Source organism: Lemur catta, chromosome 23 (genome assembly GCF_020740605.2).
Source record: "Lemur catta isolate mLemCat1 chromosome 23, mLemCat1.pri, whole genome shotgun sequence".
In the NCBI taxonomy this organism is placed as follows: Eukaryota; Metazoa; Chordata; class Mammalia; order Primates; family Lemuridae; genus Lemur; species Lemur catta.
In genome coordinates, this window is record NC_059150.1 from 7,818,223 (window position 1) to 7,836,138 (window position 17,916).

At 52.1% G+C, this 17,916-nt stretch overlaps 2 long non-coding RNA genes across 5 annotated transcripts in view; both read right to left on the bottom strand.

The window, feature by feature from the left end:
• The window catches only part of LOC123626893, a 61,182-nt gene that overhangs the window by 10,679 nt on the left and 32,587 nt on the right, over positions 1-17,916 (bottom strand). For 2 of the 4 annotated variants that reach the window (XR_006731053.1, XR_006731052.1), the window contains 5 exons: positions 16,562-16,622; positions 13,499-14,066; positions 6,005-6,188; positions 5,092-5,166; positions 2,984-4,499 (listed from right to left, as the gene is read on the bottom strand). This is a non-coding gene — a long non-coding RNA (uncharacterized LOC123626893). The remainder of the gene's footprint in view (positions 1-2,983; positions 4,500-5,091; positions 5,167-6,004; positions 6,189-13,498; positions 14,067-16,561; positions 16,623-17,916) is intronic. The other 2 variants (XR_006731055.1, XR_006731054.1) reach the window with 2 other exon arrangements.
• On the bottom strand, positions 6,224-10,792 carry LOC123626894. Its single transcript, XR_006731056.1, has 3 exons — positions 9,226-10,792; positions 6,953-7,008; positions 6,224-6,485 (listed from the first exon to the last, which is right to left on the bottom strand). It is a non-coding gene; the product is annotated as an uncharacterized LOC123626894 (long non-coding RNA).

The following is a 17,916-nucleotide window of genomic DNA, read 5'->3' on the forward strand; positions in this document are numbered from 1 at the left end:
CGGCTCCTGTAAGCTATGGGGACCTCAGGGGGATTCTCCTAGTTAGTTATAGGACGAAGGAGGGGCCTGGTACCGGTACCAATCCTGACTTTTTGGAAGAGAGCTCGACCTGCCTGTCCACGGGAACCAGGAGCATCTGGCTCTGCCCTGCCTCCCAGAGAAATGCGGCACAGCCGTGCCCAGTGACTGCAAGTTCCCCCGGGCGTCTGCCTTTCCCTCTGGTTCACGCTGGTCCTCCAAGGATCTCAGCCCACAAAATGTCTGACTTCAGCCCAAGAGAGGGAAGAAAAAGTACAGGCTTTGGAATCGGAAGCGCCTGGATTCAAACCTCAACAACCCCACTTACCAGGTGTGTAATCTTGGCGAAGTCACTTCATAATCAGTTTCTTTAACAGTAAAAGGGAAAACCCCCTACGCCACACGGTTGTTCTGATGAACTCGGGTACGCCAAAGAGGGCCCTTAGCAAAGGTCGGTTTCCCTTTCTCTGGACGGAATGCAGGGCCGAGAGCTCCAGTGCCCGTCTCACGCCTGCATGCTGTGTTACAGACTGATCCGGGCACCACACGCTGCCTTCAGTACCAGGCACTCAGACGCGAATCCTCCAGAGGGGACACACATGTTCCTCCTGGGCCACAGCAGGCAGCCTTGGCTGGGCACTGGACTCGTCCTCCCGCACTCTCCTGGCCTTGCTCCTGGGATCCAACCATGCACACCACCTCCCCGGGGGGCTGTCCCCACTGCCGTCCCCCTTCCCCACCCCGCACAGGCTCAACGCCAAGGGCATGAGGCTCCGCGCAAGCCGTGGGGCCCTGGAAGTATTCTCTGGCATTATCAGCCGGTGAGCAGCTCCTGTGGAAGGAGCCAGCAAGAAACCAAACTCAGCCTCTGCTTTCCTCACAGCCACTCCAAGTCCCAGAAAAGCAAAGCAAAACGAGGGCCTCCCACGGACGGCTGGCTGGTGGAGAAGGGCGGCATCTCTTACATATCTCAGAGGGAGGCAACAAGCCCAAAAGAGTGACCAGCACAAGGTACAGATCCTCTCCGGAGCTGTGGCTGCAGCCTTGGGGGCACACGAGCCAGGGGACAGAGCCAAGATATGCATTAAACAATTCACAGCCCGGTGCAGACCGGGATTCAATGGACTAGAGAAGGTGCTGACCAATCAGGGCCCCTGGCAGGGCCCCTCCCCCACGACTCCCAGCCAAGCCACACCACCCGGCTCCAGAGCCACCAGCTCTGTTAACCTCTGCTGGAGCCCGGATGGAAGCGCCCCACGCTGCCTCCTGGCTCCCAGATCTCAGGGACTCAAAGGTCAAGAAAAAAGCGCCAGATATCCCGGGCCCCTCTCTCGGAGATGCCAAGTGTTCTGCTAGCCTGACTGGCAACACACAATGCCCTGTGTCACGTCACTGGAAGCCAGGCTGGTGAGCAGGGGGAAGAACTAGATGAGGGACAAAAATAGAAAAATCAGCGGGAAGCACCAACCCCGATGCTGAAAGCATCAGAGGCCAAGGAGACAACTGCGTGACCAGGACCAATCTCCCCCTCACTGCCCACCCTGGTTTCCCCAATCTAGCCAAGGGCAGGGCTGTGGACGGGAGTAGAGGTCACACAGAGGCAGGCCTGGGGACACACCACGCATGCGAGAGCGGAGGGCCCCAAGCAAGGCCGGCAACTACATCTGGGTCCAGCCCTACCGCCAGTGCCGGCCAGACTCTGGCCCACACATCTCGAGGGACTTGGCTTCCTCCTCTTCGTCTCCCTGGCTGCACCAAAGCCAATCTCTCCCCTCTATCCGTGCTCCACTCCGGCACCCCCTGCCATCCCTCCCTGCACTACTGCCGAGGGGCCAAGACTTGCCAGGTTCCCCGAAGGAAGAGATACCGGGCTCTTCCCCACAGCCCTGGATCCCTCACTTGCTGAGCATCTCGGGCTGCTCACAGCCAACTCAGAGACTCATCTCAGACTGGAAGAGAAGACGAAATACCAACAGGCAGAATCAGCCAGTCTTCCCTGGAGAGCGATGGAGCAGCGTGGGGAAGAGGAAACGGCACCCGGACCTGAGACAGGAACAGGCAGGGGCGACCGCTGTGTGGACAGACGTGGGACCCCATGGGGGCCTCAGAAAATAACCCAGCATTGCTCCTGGGATCCTCAGACCCCAGAAGAATCTGCTGCCGGCTAATTCCAACAGCTCCAGTGGCCAAGAAACACTGCCATAATCTACAGGATTCGCAGCGAGATTTCCTGGTGAGGTGGAAGCACCGAGAGTCGGCTTTGTGAAGTGTGTCTCTAACGCAACAGACCCTCCCAGTTTTGCAGGCCGTCACCATTTTTAGTCACCATAGCGATTGTGACCAGCAACAAGTGAGGCACACAAAAAACCATTTATACCTCAACTGTTTAGAGATGTTTCTCAGTGGCTTACTGGACCAGGGATTTCTTTTTAAGATGAAGGCGATGAGGGCCTAGAGGAAAGGTTCTTCCCTAAGCAGGGAGAGAACCCCAACCCACTGCTCAGCCCAGTCTACACTCTAAACTCCCAGACCCAGACTAGCAGCATCGAGGCCAAAGGTGTCTACAGTGATAAGAACGAACATCCACGGAGACGGCCCAGGAGAGAGAACGCCTGAGCCCCAGGCCGGCGCCCAGGACCACGGAGAGTGTCAACCCAGACTCTCACGCCACGGGGAGGGAGGCCACAGGGCTCTGCCCACTGCCACACCCGGCAATGCTGCCCAGCTATCTCCCACTCGTCCTCCCAGCCTGATCCCTTCAGCTGGCCACCCTGTCCCCAACCCTTTGCTGATTACTAATCCCATTCACAGAAAATCCAGAAGTAGGAGAATGGAAAGAAGAGAGCGATTGTTTGCAAGATTGTGAATGGAGAAGGCTGACGACTGCCCCACTGAATGAGGAAAGTGACCTTCACGGAAGGGAAGGCTGGGCAAGGCCACGGGGAGGAACCCGCACCTGACTTACCTGGGAGGCAGGAAGGGGTTAAACCCCACGTTCCTTGTTGCACCTGGTTTCCAGTAAGCAGCTTGGCTGAAGATTCACTGACAAGACTGGGATCACGACGTCATATCGATCAGCACTTACGGTCACAGACCCATGCAAATCGGTGGCTTGACAGTACCTATGAGGGGGCAAAGGGGAACATCCAACCTCCCCTGCCCAAAACCACCCAGCACCACACTGCTCACCACCAAAACTCCTCCCGGGACAGCTGAGCCCTCTCTGCCCGGCTGCAGCCAGACCTCCAGAAAGCCCAGACAGGGGTGAAGGCGGAGGGCAGACGCAGCTTCCGGATGTCAGTAGCTGAGCCTGCCCTTGTCTATCATAAAGAAAATCAAAGGAAGGAGGAGGAAGTGGTGGAGGAAGGCAAGGGAATGCATGGGGTTCAAAAGAAGGAAGACAGAGGTCAAAAGACATCCTTGGGTAAAGCAAGGCAAACAGGAAACTACGGAGAGAAACCGGAGTCTGTTCTTTGAAAAGGGGCACAACTGTGCCCTCAGCCATGTCACGTGCCCCTAGCCTCTCCCCCTCAAAGCCCAATATCCATGGGAGAACTATCGGCCTCTCCTGGCCCTCGGCCCACATCAGCACCCTCATCCGGCATGACCTTTGAATCCACCAGCATCTGAAACAGGGGAGAGGAAAGTAAGCAGCCCTAACCCTGCCCCCCGACATGCATACACACACACACACACACACACACACGCACATGCGCGCACACACACACCCCTTCCCAGAATAAAAGGCCCTTGGAGATGGCTCCCGCTCTCTAGGTTCCGGTTCTCTGATACAAGTGCTCCTCTCCCACAGGGGAGGGCAGACACGTCTGATAAGAATTGCTTAGCACAATGCTATATATAGTCTAGGTTCCTACCAGCCTAGAGATGTGGAGCTAGAACTTGGCAGAGAACCATGCTAGGTGCTGGCAAGGACCATCCTCCCACAGCCAGCCAATGGGGAGCCTCGTTTCCCGGCTAGGGGCAGTGAGGGCACACAGGGTCCTTCCCAGCTGCCCATTAACACTCCGTATGGAGGGACACAGGCTGCTGGCTCTATTTTAGGGAAAATCACCTTCTCCCGAATGTGAGGGGCTTGTGTGGGGGCTGAACACCAAATTCTAGCCTCTCTGCAGCTATCCAGTAGCATCAGAAAGCCAATCCAGTCCTCTCTTCTGTAGGACTAAGGGCGGGGTGTGCAAGAGAAGAATAGAGAAAGCATCGCAGGTGGCTGGGCTCCATAAACATCTATCCACTTCCGACGTTTGAAGAAATAAAAGAATGTAAAAGAATGCAGACGAACACTTACTGCAAAAGCAGGGCTGCCAGGCATCGCCTTTTTTTGTTCCAAATAAATGCAAGGGAGCCATTCTACCCGGCAGCATGACGGCTGTCTTCGGCACACTGGCACCATCCTCAGCTGAGCCTGAGTCGCCAAGAGGTTGTCACCCACTCACGGAGCGAGCTGCACTCTCCCAAGCTCTCTGTGGGGAAGAAGACAAAGGAAGACAGGTGGGCTCAGCTCACAGAGCCAACCAAGCAATGAACTGCACAGACTCCAACCAGGTCCCATCTGGGGTTAATACGCAGCCCCGAGACCATGACCCTCAGCCGTTGCCCACCATCCAAGACAGAAGCAAGACAACACTGGGCAAAATGACGTGGGCCCGTCGTCCTGGGCCAATACCGGAGGGCAGGGGGTCTGATCAAAGAGGACCTGTCCATCACCTCTTTCAGAAAATGAGCCCGAGAGACAACAGAGCTTTCGGAAGCATGGAATCCAGGCTCTCATCATATGCACAGCTCAGGATGAAGAAATACGAGACACCAAAGGTTCCAACACCCACATATACACAATATTTTTAGGTCAAGTTGCCCTCTACTCAGGCTCAAAAAGACATGACTGGAAGGGAGAGACTGGGTCCACCTGCACATCCTGGGTGGGGACGGCTGGCCCCCATCCCTTGCCCTGCTTCACTCTCTTCTGTGACCTCGGTCACGTCTCCCTGCTCTACCCCCCCATCCCGGCTCCAAAGACCCAGAAGCCACTCCTACCAGAGATCCCAGATGACTCACCCTGGGAGGTCCTTGGGGAGAGCAGGACTGCCCAGTGACAAAGGTCAGCGCAAGCATCCACGGGAAAGCACGAGACTGGAAAATGGTACACGGGAAAGTGGGGAGAGGGAGCTCCGGCCAGGCTGCCCCTTAGCCCCCACACCGCTTATTTGTTCCTCTGCCCCCCGACTCTGGTGGAGAGGGATAGAAGAGAGAAAGGGGACGATGGTCCGGCCAGGATGCAGCGGCAGTGGAGACGCGTCTTCTCTCTTTCCCAAGAAGGCAGGGCGGGGCGGGCGGGGCGGGCGGGGGGATCACGCGCCTATAGCGCAAGGCTGCAGAATTGAGAAAAGCCTAGAACCCGGAGCCGCCATGACACCGCAAAAAAAAAAAAAAAAAAAAAAAACAAACAAAAAGAAAAAAGGGTCAAGAACACAAGGTCCACCATTTTACCTAAGAAGGAAATGAGGAAGATGAAGGGGAGAAGAGAAGCTCTGACTTGGGTCGGTAAGGAAAGGGGGGGCTGACGCAGGCTGCCCCCCAGCCAGCCCTGAGTGGACGGCCAGTGCCGCGGAGCCGCCATCTTCACCCGGCACCCGGCAGAGGACTCCTGAGATGCCACATCCCCATGACGCCCACCCGCTCCTGGATTTTGGGGGGACCAGTGTCCTCTCTGATCTGCCTGGCCCACCCCCACCCCAAGAAGGGAATGGCCTTCATACAAGGCAATGACCACCAAGATTATCACAGACAGAGCCACGGTGAGAAATCCCAAAGGGCTTTCTGGCCCTGGGAAGATGTCTTGTCATTTGTGACCAGCAAGAAGAGCTCAAAAACCGATGCTGTTTGCCAAGCTCATCTAACAAACACAAACAGCTGTATTTTGTTTTTCAGACTCTAAAATTCGAGGGTGCACAGAGCCCTGCTGAGTTACCTGGTGTCGCCCCCATCCTGATGTCAAGCAGCGGCCTTCTTCTCTGCCCAGCCCTTCCTGAAAATGACCCCAGGCTACAGATCGGCTCAGAGCCCCGAGCTGTTTTTGCTGCTTTCATGTTGACAGAACATCCTGGCCACTCGGCTGAGAGCTCCATCTCCCGGCTCCCGATACACTGAGTCATCTTCCAAAGAGGAAAAAAACAACAAAGCAGCCGTCACCAGGGTCCCCACTGCCGTCGACTGACGACTCACTGGCTGTCGTCACTCTCTGCTCTGCAGCCCCAGAATTGGTGACGAGGGGCTTCAGGGTGCCCAGCTACCCTCCCACGGGACTCAACAGCATCAGGAAGCGGGCAGCCACTGCTGAGATTCGGAAAGAAGGGAAACTAACCTGGCATCAAAGGGCTCCCAGGAAGGCTCCCTGGTTAACCCTCACTCTGCCACCACCAGTCCTACTGCCCTGTGCCCACAGTACGTTCCTGACGCAGAAATAAAGGGGAATTTACTCCAGGTGGGGACAGGCACTACCTCGCAGGCTTGAGGGGCGTCCTGCCCAGTTACCTCCTCCCTGTCCCTCCTGTGATACCCTGAGGACATACGAGCTCCCATCTCCCCCATTTCTTCTCTAGCCCCTTGCTATGCTCCCTTTTTAAGTCCTCGGTAAACCACTGGGCAGGGGAAGAGAGCTACATCAGTATCTGCTGGGCAAGACATTAGGCATGTCTGTATAATAATTGTAGTGACTCTATCTCTCTGATTGAGGACACAAAGACTTAGAAAAATCATATGACCTGTCTAAAATCACCCAGCTAAGAAGAGGCAGCATCAAGATGCAAACCTAGGTCTGTCCAAGACCGTCTGGAGCTTATTCTGCTCTTAAGATGCTATAACTCCCCCTACCCCGAAATCTCTTCCTCTTCTTCCAGGAGGAAGGCAACCAGGATACCTGAATCTATTAATCCACCAATTTCAGCTACACAAAAGCCATCATCTTGAGTGAACCTGGCCACAAAGGAAGAGGAAAAAGTTAATGAGATAGGTATGGAACAGCTAAGTGACCCAGACCATGGACAGAAGATCAACCATCCAAACTCCCACCGAGCATTAGGGACTTATAAAAGTCCTTAAATAGACACATTCTGGTAGTCTACCTCATGACAGGGATCTTGCAAACACTAAGGATTCAGAGAGGAAAAGTGCAAAGGCTTTGGAAGACCAGGCCTCTACTAATGACCACGCCACTTACCAGTCACGGGACCCTCCTCCCAGGGCTGTGGTCAGAAATAAATGAAATAACTGCGGTCAAAGAGCCTAACATGGTATCTGGCAAACAGAAGGCATCAAATAGGTATTTGTTTTCCTCCTCCTTTCCCTAGCCTCCCTCTTGGAGCTTCTCACTGTGACATAAGACTTATGCACAAAGAACCATAACACAACAAAAGTACCATAAAAGAGGGACAATGTGTACGGGAGCTTGGCCGAAGGGACGGGAGAGGTTACGACTCCCCTGCTTCTTGCAAGGGCAGTCAGGAGAGGCCCACGGAGAAGGTGGGCCTGCCACAGGTGGACGCAGTGAAGAAGAGGCACAGGGAGCACCACTAAGTGAGAGCAGAGAGGCAGAAAAAGCAAGAAAAAGTCAGTTGCCTGGTTTTGTTGGCATATGTGGTCCCCCTAGGCAAACTCACAGAGGTGAGACAGTACAGGAAAGCTAAGGCCAGTTACAGACAGCCCTGAGCGTCATGCTAAAGGGAAGGAATTTTGCTCTGGGAACGAGGAGAAACCATTTTAACTTCCTGAGCAGGAAAGACAAGATGGCCGCTGCACGCAGAAGGGCCTGGAGAGGGAGGACTGGGCAGCCGGAGCCTCACGAGAGGACTACAGCTTGAGCCACGGCACTGGCAGGGGGCACGGAGGAGAAACAGAGAAGAGAAACCATAAAAAGGCAGGGCCATCAGAACAAATCCTCCAAGCTGCCATGGACCTCACTCCTCGTCCCCATGGGGAGGCTGCCGGAGACAGAGCCTATTTGGGGAACACAAACCACAGGTCTGACACGTCTGAGATGAGCTGCCTGCCTCTGCCTCCACTCTCCCCCCAGACACCCAGCTCTTCCCAGAGCTGCTTTAAGCCTCAGGCTGCTGAGGGCATGGGAAACCCAATGCCCACACTCTGGCAAAGCTGGGCCCGGGTAGTGAACCCCCACCAGGACTGAGTCCGAGGGTGGGACTGGGCGGTCTGCCCCTGGGGCCACCTTCACTGCGGCAGCCACCACTGTGCCCGCCTCTGCTGCGTTTTTGCCCCCCCACTCCTCCGTCATAGCCCCCGCCCCCCGCCCACTCTGCGGAACTGGCACAGCAGGACCAGAAAAACCAACGCCACCATGTCGGAGACCAGAAGAATTGCCTCCAAAATGGCAGCCGATACAAGGAGTCCAGAAAGATTATACACCCACCCAGGGAAAAGGAAGCCAGTGACAAGGGGAGTGAACTGTCAGCCACCTTCCAACTAGGCTCCCCACAGTTGTCACGTCTTTTCCTTCACAAACTTCCTCTCAAAAACCAGAAAGGATACCAGGACAAGAAGGGCATCACCTCCACCCCCCGAGAGGACCTGGAGCCCATAGGTGGTACAGGGCGCTCAGAAGGACGTTCTGCGTACCCTGCCCCAAGATGGGGAAAGCAAACCACTTCTGTCCTCAAACCTAGCTCCTGCTACAAACTAGACAAGAGCTAGCCCTCCCGGGGAGTCCAACCTTCCACTGCTCCCCACTCGGACCCTCCAGCTCTGTGGGCCCTGGGAGTGAGGAGGTAGGGTTGCAAGGAAGGGCCGAGAAGGCACACGTCGTGCCCTCGGTTATGTAATAAGAAGGGCGGTGCTCGTCCTAGGCCAGAGACCCAGAGCGCACTGCGCTCCTAGATGCGCAGTCATGGGTGGGGGCCACTGCGCATGGCGCAGGGTTTGGAAAACCCCCTCCCCACAAACGTGAGACCCGCAAGGACAGGATGGGGAGCCGGGACCCTGATTTTTCCAGGCCTCCCTCCCCCAACCAGAGGCGAACAGCCTGCTGCCCTAGTTTTTACTCTGACTTCTCATTCCCCAGACTGACAAACCTTTCTAACCTGGGACCTCCAAATCTCCTGTCCCCCACTGACTTTTCTGGAAACCCCACCAAATACGCAGTTTCCGAGCAATTTCCTAGGGTCAATCTCCCATCCTCACCTTTCCAAGCACCAGGTAGCAGCAGCTTCCAGAAGGTAGGTCTTTCCCACACTGGGCTCAGCTCACGACTGGCTCCTGAGGGCCTCTGGACAGCCCCGGACGTCAATGCAAATCTCTTGTCCCCAGGGAGTAGCCCCGAGTCAGCAGGAAGCCCGGGGTGGTGGCAATATCGACAGCAGCAGCTCTGCCCTACCTTGCCCATGTGTTTCCAGGGGAGCCAAGAATTATTTTGCCGCAACACCGAGGTGTGGCTGATTGGAAAATTCCCTTGTCCAACACCAAACTAAGGGACAGACATTTTCTTCCAATTGCGTACCTATCTGCCCAACCTTCCTCCCACCAAAAAAAAGTTTGGAGAGCCCTGCGCTCTTCTTCCGTAGAGTGCATGAGATTTAAAAAGGTAAAGGAAGAGGCTTTGACTGGGCAGTCAAAAGCAAGCATAGACACAGGAGCCTACGCACACCCCTAAAGAGATTTTAGAAAGCTGCTGGGCTTCTCCCCCCTCCCCGTTAAGCAAGTGAAATGCAAATTCAGATTTGATACCCTGCCCTCAGCCAATCAAAAAAAGCTTTTCACCTGCCATTGGCTCACCCACCAATCAGAGGAAGTGTCTGGAGTGAGAGCCCTCCCCTGGCCAATGGAAGGCCAGCTCAGTCACTTAGTTAATGATGCAGCAGTACAGGGAAGGCCATCACATGTGAACTGGAAGGGAGCCAACATGGAGACACAGAGAGCGCAAGGTAAACAACTTTCCAACGCCAAAGGATGACATTTAATCTCTAAATGCTAGCTTCCCTTCTCAGCTCATCCTTAACCCCTCTCAGCTGGCCCCACAGACCCCGGGAGCCTCACTACCTGTCCCCATAGAGCTCCTAACAAGATGCAACAGTGACTGCGTCACCATTCCCCACTTTCCCAAACTACGCAGTGACAAACCTACCAGCTTTACCCCACTTCTCCCAGCCCACACCCCACCCTGGCCACCTGCTCCCCACCAGCCCCAAATTCCCAGGGCCAAACATTTCAATAAGGCAGCCCCTGGGAAAAAAAACTGTCCCTCTGTCTTCCTCTCAGCACTTCCCCACACTCCCTACCTTCCACGTAAGACCTGCACAGACAGACAGACGGACGCTGACACCCCAGCAACCTGGAGAACCAGTCGGTCTGTCTGTTCACTAGAAGGAAATGGGGTAAAGGCTGAGAGGTCAGGTGGGAAGCCAGAGACTCTACCCCGGTTAGGCTTGAGCAGCTGACACTAAGGGAAAAGAAATCAAAGTGGAAAAAAACCCTCCCTCAGAGAAATAAATAGCAAAAAGCGAGAAAGAAGGTGAGAAAGACAGAGCACCCACATACGCAGAGACATCGCCCCGATCCCAGCAAATACGTACGTGGGGGAAGAAGGAGGTTACGCCATCAAGTCCTGAAGCCCATCGGACCACCCATCGTAGTCTGTGCAGACCCAAATCTCGGTCCGGCCGTGAGGTGCCGCAGTCCCGAATGTTCCAGAATTTGGTCCCGTCAAACCTTTCACCGTCGCCCCGCAACCTCTTGCTCTCCCCCTGCCCCCCACCACCACCCCACCTCCTCCCCACGGGAACCGCCCGTGCCACCTTGCGTGTTATCTCCTTGGCCTGGGCTACCCAGAGGCCTCTGGCCCCGGCAGATCTCTGAACGCCTGGCAAGTGAGCTGGCAGAACCTGGTGCCCGGTGTTGCTATGACTTGTTTCTTGATTTCTCTCTCTCTCTCTGCTGCAGCACGGCTGTTGCTAGCAGACCTATCGACGGAGCTTGCTCGCTCTCTCTCTCTCACTCTCTCTCTGCTCTCTCTCTCTCTCTCTCTCTCTGAGCTCTGTGACGCAGATCTAAATTCTCCAGTCTGCTCCTTGTGTTGCAAGAGCAGAACTGCAGCTTTTCCCCTGGAGAGCCGGAGGGCAGTGCCAAGGCTGGTCAAACAAGGCAAAAAAAGTTGGGCCTACACTCTGCTGCCCTGGCCACGCTTTTCAGCCCATCCCCCGACTCCTCCTGCACCTCACTGCTCTGGGGCATAGAGGTCCCTTTCCCTGCAGGCTCACTCCTTCTCTGAGGGCTTCCCGGCCACAAGGCTACTTAACTCTTTGAGTAGCAGCCCCCAGAGCCTAGACAGGGCTGCCCCATGTTAAATGTTGCATCATCTTTTCTTGAGCCATATGGGATTCTCCCAGCACTGAGAAAAGAATGATCCTCACCCTGAGACCACCGTCCCATTAACTCTTTCTGCCACAGACAAGTCCAGGATTACAGCCACAGCTCATTTCTGTTGTTGTTTTTTGATTTTTTGGCCAAAAACTAGGACCTTTTCTCCCTGGAATTTCCTAAGGACAAAAAGCGTAATTAAAACATTGCTTGCTTACCCTATGAATGAGATCCTTCTATCAGGGAAGGAATTTGAAAAACCAAATTGAACTGCAGCTTGAAGAATCCAGAGTAAAACAGTTTGGATCTCCATTCTTCCTGGGCTCAAAATTTTAGAGCCTAGGTAGATACGTCCAATTACTTCTCAAAAGGCGCTTAGGCCACACGGTCTCAGAGATTCAGGTTGCTGAGTCATTTGTTCCCAAGAAGATCCTTCTGACAACATGAAAAGCGGCAAAACAGAGCGACAGCCAAGCCTGGACCTGAAGTGGCCAATGACTGGGTTCTCTTCTCCAGCATGGGCAGCCAAGTAAGATTAGCATCCACCGGCCCACCCCCCACCCCCTCTACAAGGGTAATGCCCAGACATCCACATACCTGGAAACTCTTACAGGGTGGGGAGTTTCCCCCCAATGCTCTAGAGACTGACTGGGGTTGTTTTTGGATACTCACAGGTCTCCACTGAAGCAAAGCACATAGCTCCCAACATTTTCCTGCCCCACAGACCCAAAAATACTTCCAAGACCAGCTGAGATACTAACCCACTGGACCCTACAAGCCCAGACAGACCCAGGGAGTCTCGGGTTCCCGCACCGCTACAGTCACAGACAGAAGACCCATGAAGGTTTCTGACAACCTTACACGGTATGAGCCTAGACCGACCAGAAGTGAGACATATATTCAGGTCCCAGGCAGCTCACTCATCAGGTATATCACATCAAGAACTTTGCAACTTCCAGGAAGATGAGTGAGAATAAGAGACCAGGCAGCCACCTTGCCCCATACCCACTGCCCAAGCAACCTTCTTTAAGCAACTACTCTGGGCCAAGGTTTCATCCAGCAGAAAGGACCACGTGGAAGACGAACATGGCACTACACAGTTTTTAAAGAAGCCCAGAGCATCTGTGCCAGGCTCCCAGCAGGGGGGAAAGTGGTTCAAATTCACACCTTCTGGGCTCCAGGGTGGAGCATGCCAATAAAGAAGTCACCTACTAGTCTGATGACCAAAGGAATGTGGCCTTGATGGCACTAAAGCAGGTCCCCCAGAATGGTCCTCTGCTTACTTCAATCCCATTTGTCGTAGTTTCCTTCTCCATGGAAGAAAAACATGCCTAAGTTCATGTCAGGACATTCCTGATTTATCCAAGAGCCCAGGATCAAATAAACAAAGGGCTCTGAGTTCTGCCAGGGAGCCTCCTCCTTCAGGAGGGAGAACTAGAGGGAAGTAGACTCAGCACAGAGTTGGCCCATCACCCTGTGAACCCGGTGAATGACGTGGCTGCTCACTGCCATGGCGGTGGAGATGTCACGGGTGGGTGGAGAGGAGAGGCAAATAAGTCATGAGAGACGGAGCGGGAGTGAGGCAGGGTCAGAGGAGGGACACACACAGCCACAGCATTTGTAGACAGAGGCCGACTGTGGTCTACAACCACAGCAAAACCGAGCTTGAGTCCGTGCAAGAGAAGTCCCCATCTCCGGGGTGCGGCATGGACCAAGAGTGACTTGCACAGCGTTATGACAACACTGTGTTTGGGAGGGCTTGGTTTCGTTTCACTTCTAAATCTTTTTCTTCCCACGACCCTGTTACCCTTCTCACAATTTTACTAGCATTAAAATAATCATTTTAAGTACCTCCGCCCAATTCTACGTCTTCCTTTTATTATTAACCTGATTCTGCGGGGCGCAAAGCACAGAAAAACCCGAATGGGATGACCAGGAAGCAGAAATGAATTCAGTTCCAGAAACACGGGAGGATGTTTACTCAGCCGGCATGCTCGAACCTACAAGGAAGCAGTTTTACAGGGTGCTGCGTGCAGTGTTTGATTTCAGGGGGCAAAGATAACTCGGGAGTGAGGAGAAGGTGCTGGCTCCTTCCACTCACCTTTGGCGGCCCGGGGAGGCCAGGCCAGTGCCAACTGGAAAAGGCAGGGCTTCAGCTTAAGCCCAACAGGTCGCTGGCTCTCTTCTGCCTCTCCGCAGCTACAGGCCTCAGAAAATTAAACAAACTCTCCAGACATCGTGAGCTCTCCGTGGCCTCTGGCTGATCTGGGTCAAAACTTTGAAATGCCAAAGACGAATTTTTTTTTCTTTAAAGGGAAGGAGCTGAACTTTGACCCGCCTTTGTCCGGGGTGTGGAATGCAAGCACTCTGTACCGGCCACAAACTCCAGTTCCGTGGGCACCGGCCAGGAAAACAGGCTTCGTGCCGCCTCTCTGTCCTGTCTCCTCACTGGGGCCGGCTCTACGGGGTCTCCATCTTTACCCAGCGAGAGAAACCGTGCTCTTCAGACAGGGGAGCTGTCCAGGGGACGGATTCCAGACTCTGCCTGGGTATCTGGAGCTAGAGTGGATGTTCTAGATAAATCAGGCAGCAATCCAGTCTCAGGCGGAACTGACAGGACCAGCCCATTTGCTGTCTGGGAGCAGGCAGCCCACAAGCACTTGGTGACCCTAGGAAGTAAATCATTTATTAAGTACCTACTGCGTGCTAAGCCGACCTACAGCACAGGAGAAGTATAGGACAACAGGCCATCACCTCAGACACACACATCCTAGCTGAGGACCCTGGAAGGATTCCCAAATCTGCATTGTTGAGATTTCAAAAATCCGTGCTCTAAAAGCTAAAATCCACTTTCAGCTTTGATAGGGAAATAATAGCAAACGTAATGGTTGGGTTCCCAGGCTAGCCCACAAAAGCCTATTTTATCCACTTCAGGAAGTTCCCAACTCCAATGCCTTTGGGGTCCAAGCAGGTAATAACGGAGTGAAGCTGGCTGGGGAGGGGATGTGCCAAGTGGAAGGAACATGTCACTACGAACCAGCAGCCCCTCCCCAGCTCTGCGTGCTCGGGGCTCTCTGGGAGTGAAGACCCAAAGAGCCTGGGTTGTCCAGTTTTTCAGGACAAGGCAGAAAACTAGCTTTATTATGTTAATCTCTTCATTTTTAAACACTGTCAAGATATTTAAAAAGTCAAAACATATCTACAGAGTTTCCAGTTTGTTCTCCTGGTCATAATGTGTCCAAAATACAATATGTTTGCAATGAAAAAGGGAATAAGTTCTCCCAGGTGAGGAATTAAATAAACAAAGAAGAATATAACTGAAGAGAAAATCTTTACCTCATAGATGCTGCTATTTCAGGAAAATAATAGCCTAAAGGAAAATGAGGGAAATTTAAATTTCAGGTCAATGGCTGTCAACCAGCCCTACCTTGAGGTTGCAGGTGGAGGGGTATATGGGAATTATTTTTAAGTACCTGTGATACTATTAAAGTTCTAATATTTGTAGCCCAACCTGACCTGCTAGAAGGGCAGAAAAGTCATGCTGATATACTGGCTCTGTCTCCCAGTTGAGAGCCGCTGCTTTAGACATCCACGAGGGGCCTGTCCAGGGCTTTGGTGGTAAGACTGGAAGAATCATCAGACTCCAGCTGCCCATCCAAGGCACAGGGCCCTCCACGACCAAGTCTCTGTCTAGCCTCTGTTTGATTCAACAACTCCCGCTCCACCCTTGGAGGACTCAGACAACTGGAACACAACTGAGATGAAATCTCTCTGCAGGTAAGTGCGAGCCTTCAGGTCTTTGCTCTGCCTCTGGCAGAGAGCACGCGTACTCCCCCAAAGACTTTGAGATATTTTAGCGCCGTTTTTACAACTGTAAGTTCTTAGGCTAAACAAGAAGGTACAAAAAGGGAAATGAAAAAGGAAGGGGGGAAAAAAAGAAGCCAGAGAGAAATATTCTTAAAATAGCTGATCAAAAGTTAGCAAGCCAAAGGAAAAGAGGAAGAGACATTTGCATTCATGAGAAAGGAGACTCTTGGGGCAGAATGAATAGCGAGTGAAGCAGCACACGGAAGGAAGGGCCCTCGGTCCACACACAAAAGAAAATGACAGGAGCCACCGGATCAGACAGTTCCCAAGTCCAGCCACCAGGTTGTGCCAATGATCCAGGACAAATTGGTTAAAACCTGGAATTGGGAAAAGAACTGTGTACCACTTACAATTATAAATATGGAATTTTATTTTGCCCAACTGCGGGAAGGGGTTCTTTTTCTTACAGATTTGTTAGAGTTATTTATACGTTCTGGATATGAATCCACTTGCCAGTAATAGGTACTGCATGTGTCTTCTCCTCCCTGCTTGCCTTTGCTCTTTTATTGATGTCTTTTGATGATCAGAAGTTCCCCATTGTAATGTCATCCAACTTGTCAATCTTTTCCTTTTATAGTCAGTGCGTTCTGCGTCTTAAGAAATGTATGGCTACCCGAAGGTTATAAAGATAATCTATTTTATCTTGTAGATGAAGATTTATTTTGTTTTAACTTTAACATTTAGATTTCGAGGATTTATTTTTGTATATGGTCAAGATTCCTTTCTTTCCTGTGGACATCCAGTGGAAGGAGCACCGTTTATTAAAATGAGCATCCGCCCTCACTGCCCAGCAGTGCACTCTTTGACATCAGTCAGGTGTCCAGATATGCGTGGGTCTGTTCCTGGGCTCCCTGGTCCATTCCTTTGGTCAGAAATAAGCTAGACAAATAGGTCTGCTATTGCAGTATGGGTCGCTAATCGTAAATCGGGTGATTGTAACATGAGGGTGTGTCCACAAATAAAGTTTAAGAAAATATAAATTGAAGTAAGCTCCAAGTAGATAGGTATAGTCTGAGAAAAAGAACCCAGCCTGGGATTCTCAGAAAAATCAGGATGAACAGAAATAGACCAAAAAAGAAGGGAGAAAAAAAGGGAGAAGGAAAGGAAAGAAAAAAGAAAAGAAAATCATCACAAGCTGAGACAGGGGAAGCAAGAAGAAAGTCCAGAGGTAAAAATGAGTCTGATTTTTTTGTGGACAGCAACATAGTGGTAGGAGAACAGACTTCCACAGTTTAAGAGATAACCTGCATCCAAATCTTCTAAGACTATTGAGCTGTGTTAACCTTGGGCAAGTTACCTTGGTCCTTCTGAGCCTCAGTTTCCCAATCAGCAATAGGGGGATAATCTTCCTTGTTAAGCTGTGAAGATGAAACAGGCTATTTGATGCATGTCACTTAGTACAGAGTCTAGCACTATAATATTCCAAAACTGCTAGGTGCTATCCCCGTCATTATTGGTGATACCATAGAGACCAGCCAGCCTGTGAGAGCAATCTTGCCATTCGACAAACACTTACTGGGTACATACTACTAAACAAAAACAGTACAGCTAGTGGTTAAAAACTCTGACTCTAAAATGAGACAGATGTGAATCTGAATTCTAGACCAGCTCCATTACTGGATATATAAATTTGAACAACTTAATCTTTCTTAGTTTCTAGTTTTAGATTCATCCATACTTCATAGAGGTTTCTTGGAGAGGGTATTATGAGATACAAAAGCATTTAGCAATAAGGCCCAACACAAAGTAAGTGCTCAATTAATCCCAGCTATCACTATGATGATGATGATAAGAATGATTAAGATAAAGATTTTACATTCTGTACAAGAAAAGGCCTACTAACACCTTGGAAGACCTACAAGCCTAGCATTCTCGGGTCTTCCATCCGAATACTAACCAGGCACAACCATGCCTAGCTTCGTACTGACAAGATCAAGTGTATCAAGATCAAGATAGATGAGGGGCTTGGAGGAGAAAGGTTGGTTTTGGCCAAATAAAAGCCAAATTACTGAAACAGTTCAATACTTGGTTAGGAAGAGAGGAATTTCTATTATCAGGGAACTTAAAAAAAAAAAAGAAACAAACGCACAGAATCTATAAATATATATGATCACAAAAAGTCTGAAATGTGCTGGGTTGATGGGGAAGGGTACTCAGAAGTCTGATGACATTTATGGGGAAAAGCTTCCTAAAGGAAGAACGCCATGGATAGCTCAGGGCAACAACACGACCGAGATGTGGTCAGCCTTCAGCCATCAAGACTGCAACTTGTCAACCTTCTGGAGGAACCACCCCGGAGTCACTGAGGAGTTTTTCCCCCAACCCAAGGGACCATGGCCCTTCCACCCAGGTCACTGAGCTGAAACAAAACAAGGCCCAGTAGTGACAACAAACACTCCAAGGACACAATGCAGTGCCAGGTGCCAAGTGAAAATCCGAGAGACAAGGGCTGAGGACAGGCTGTGCTGGAGGGTAGGTCCTGGCAGAGGTGAGATGCAGACACGGACACAGAATGCCGCCACAGAGAGGGAGCCGGAGCCAGGCGGCAGATAGCGAGTGGCCTGGCGGGCGCTGGCCGAGGACGCGGGACTCCCCCAACTGCAGGGTGAAGGAAGATGACCAAAGGCCAAGTGAAGTGCTGAATTCATAGCA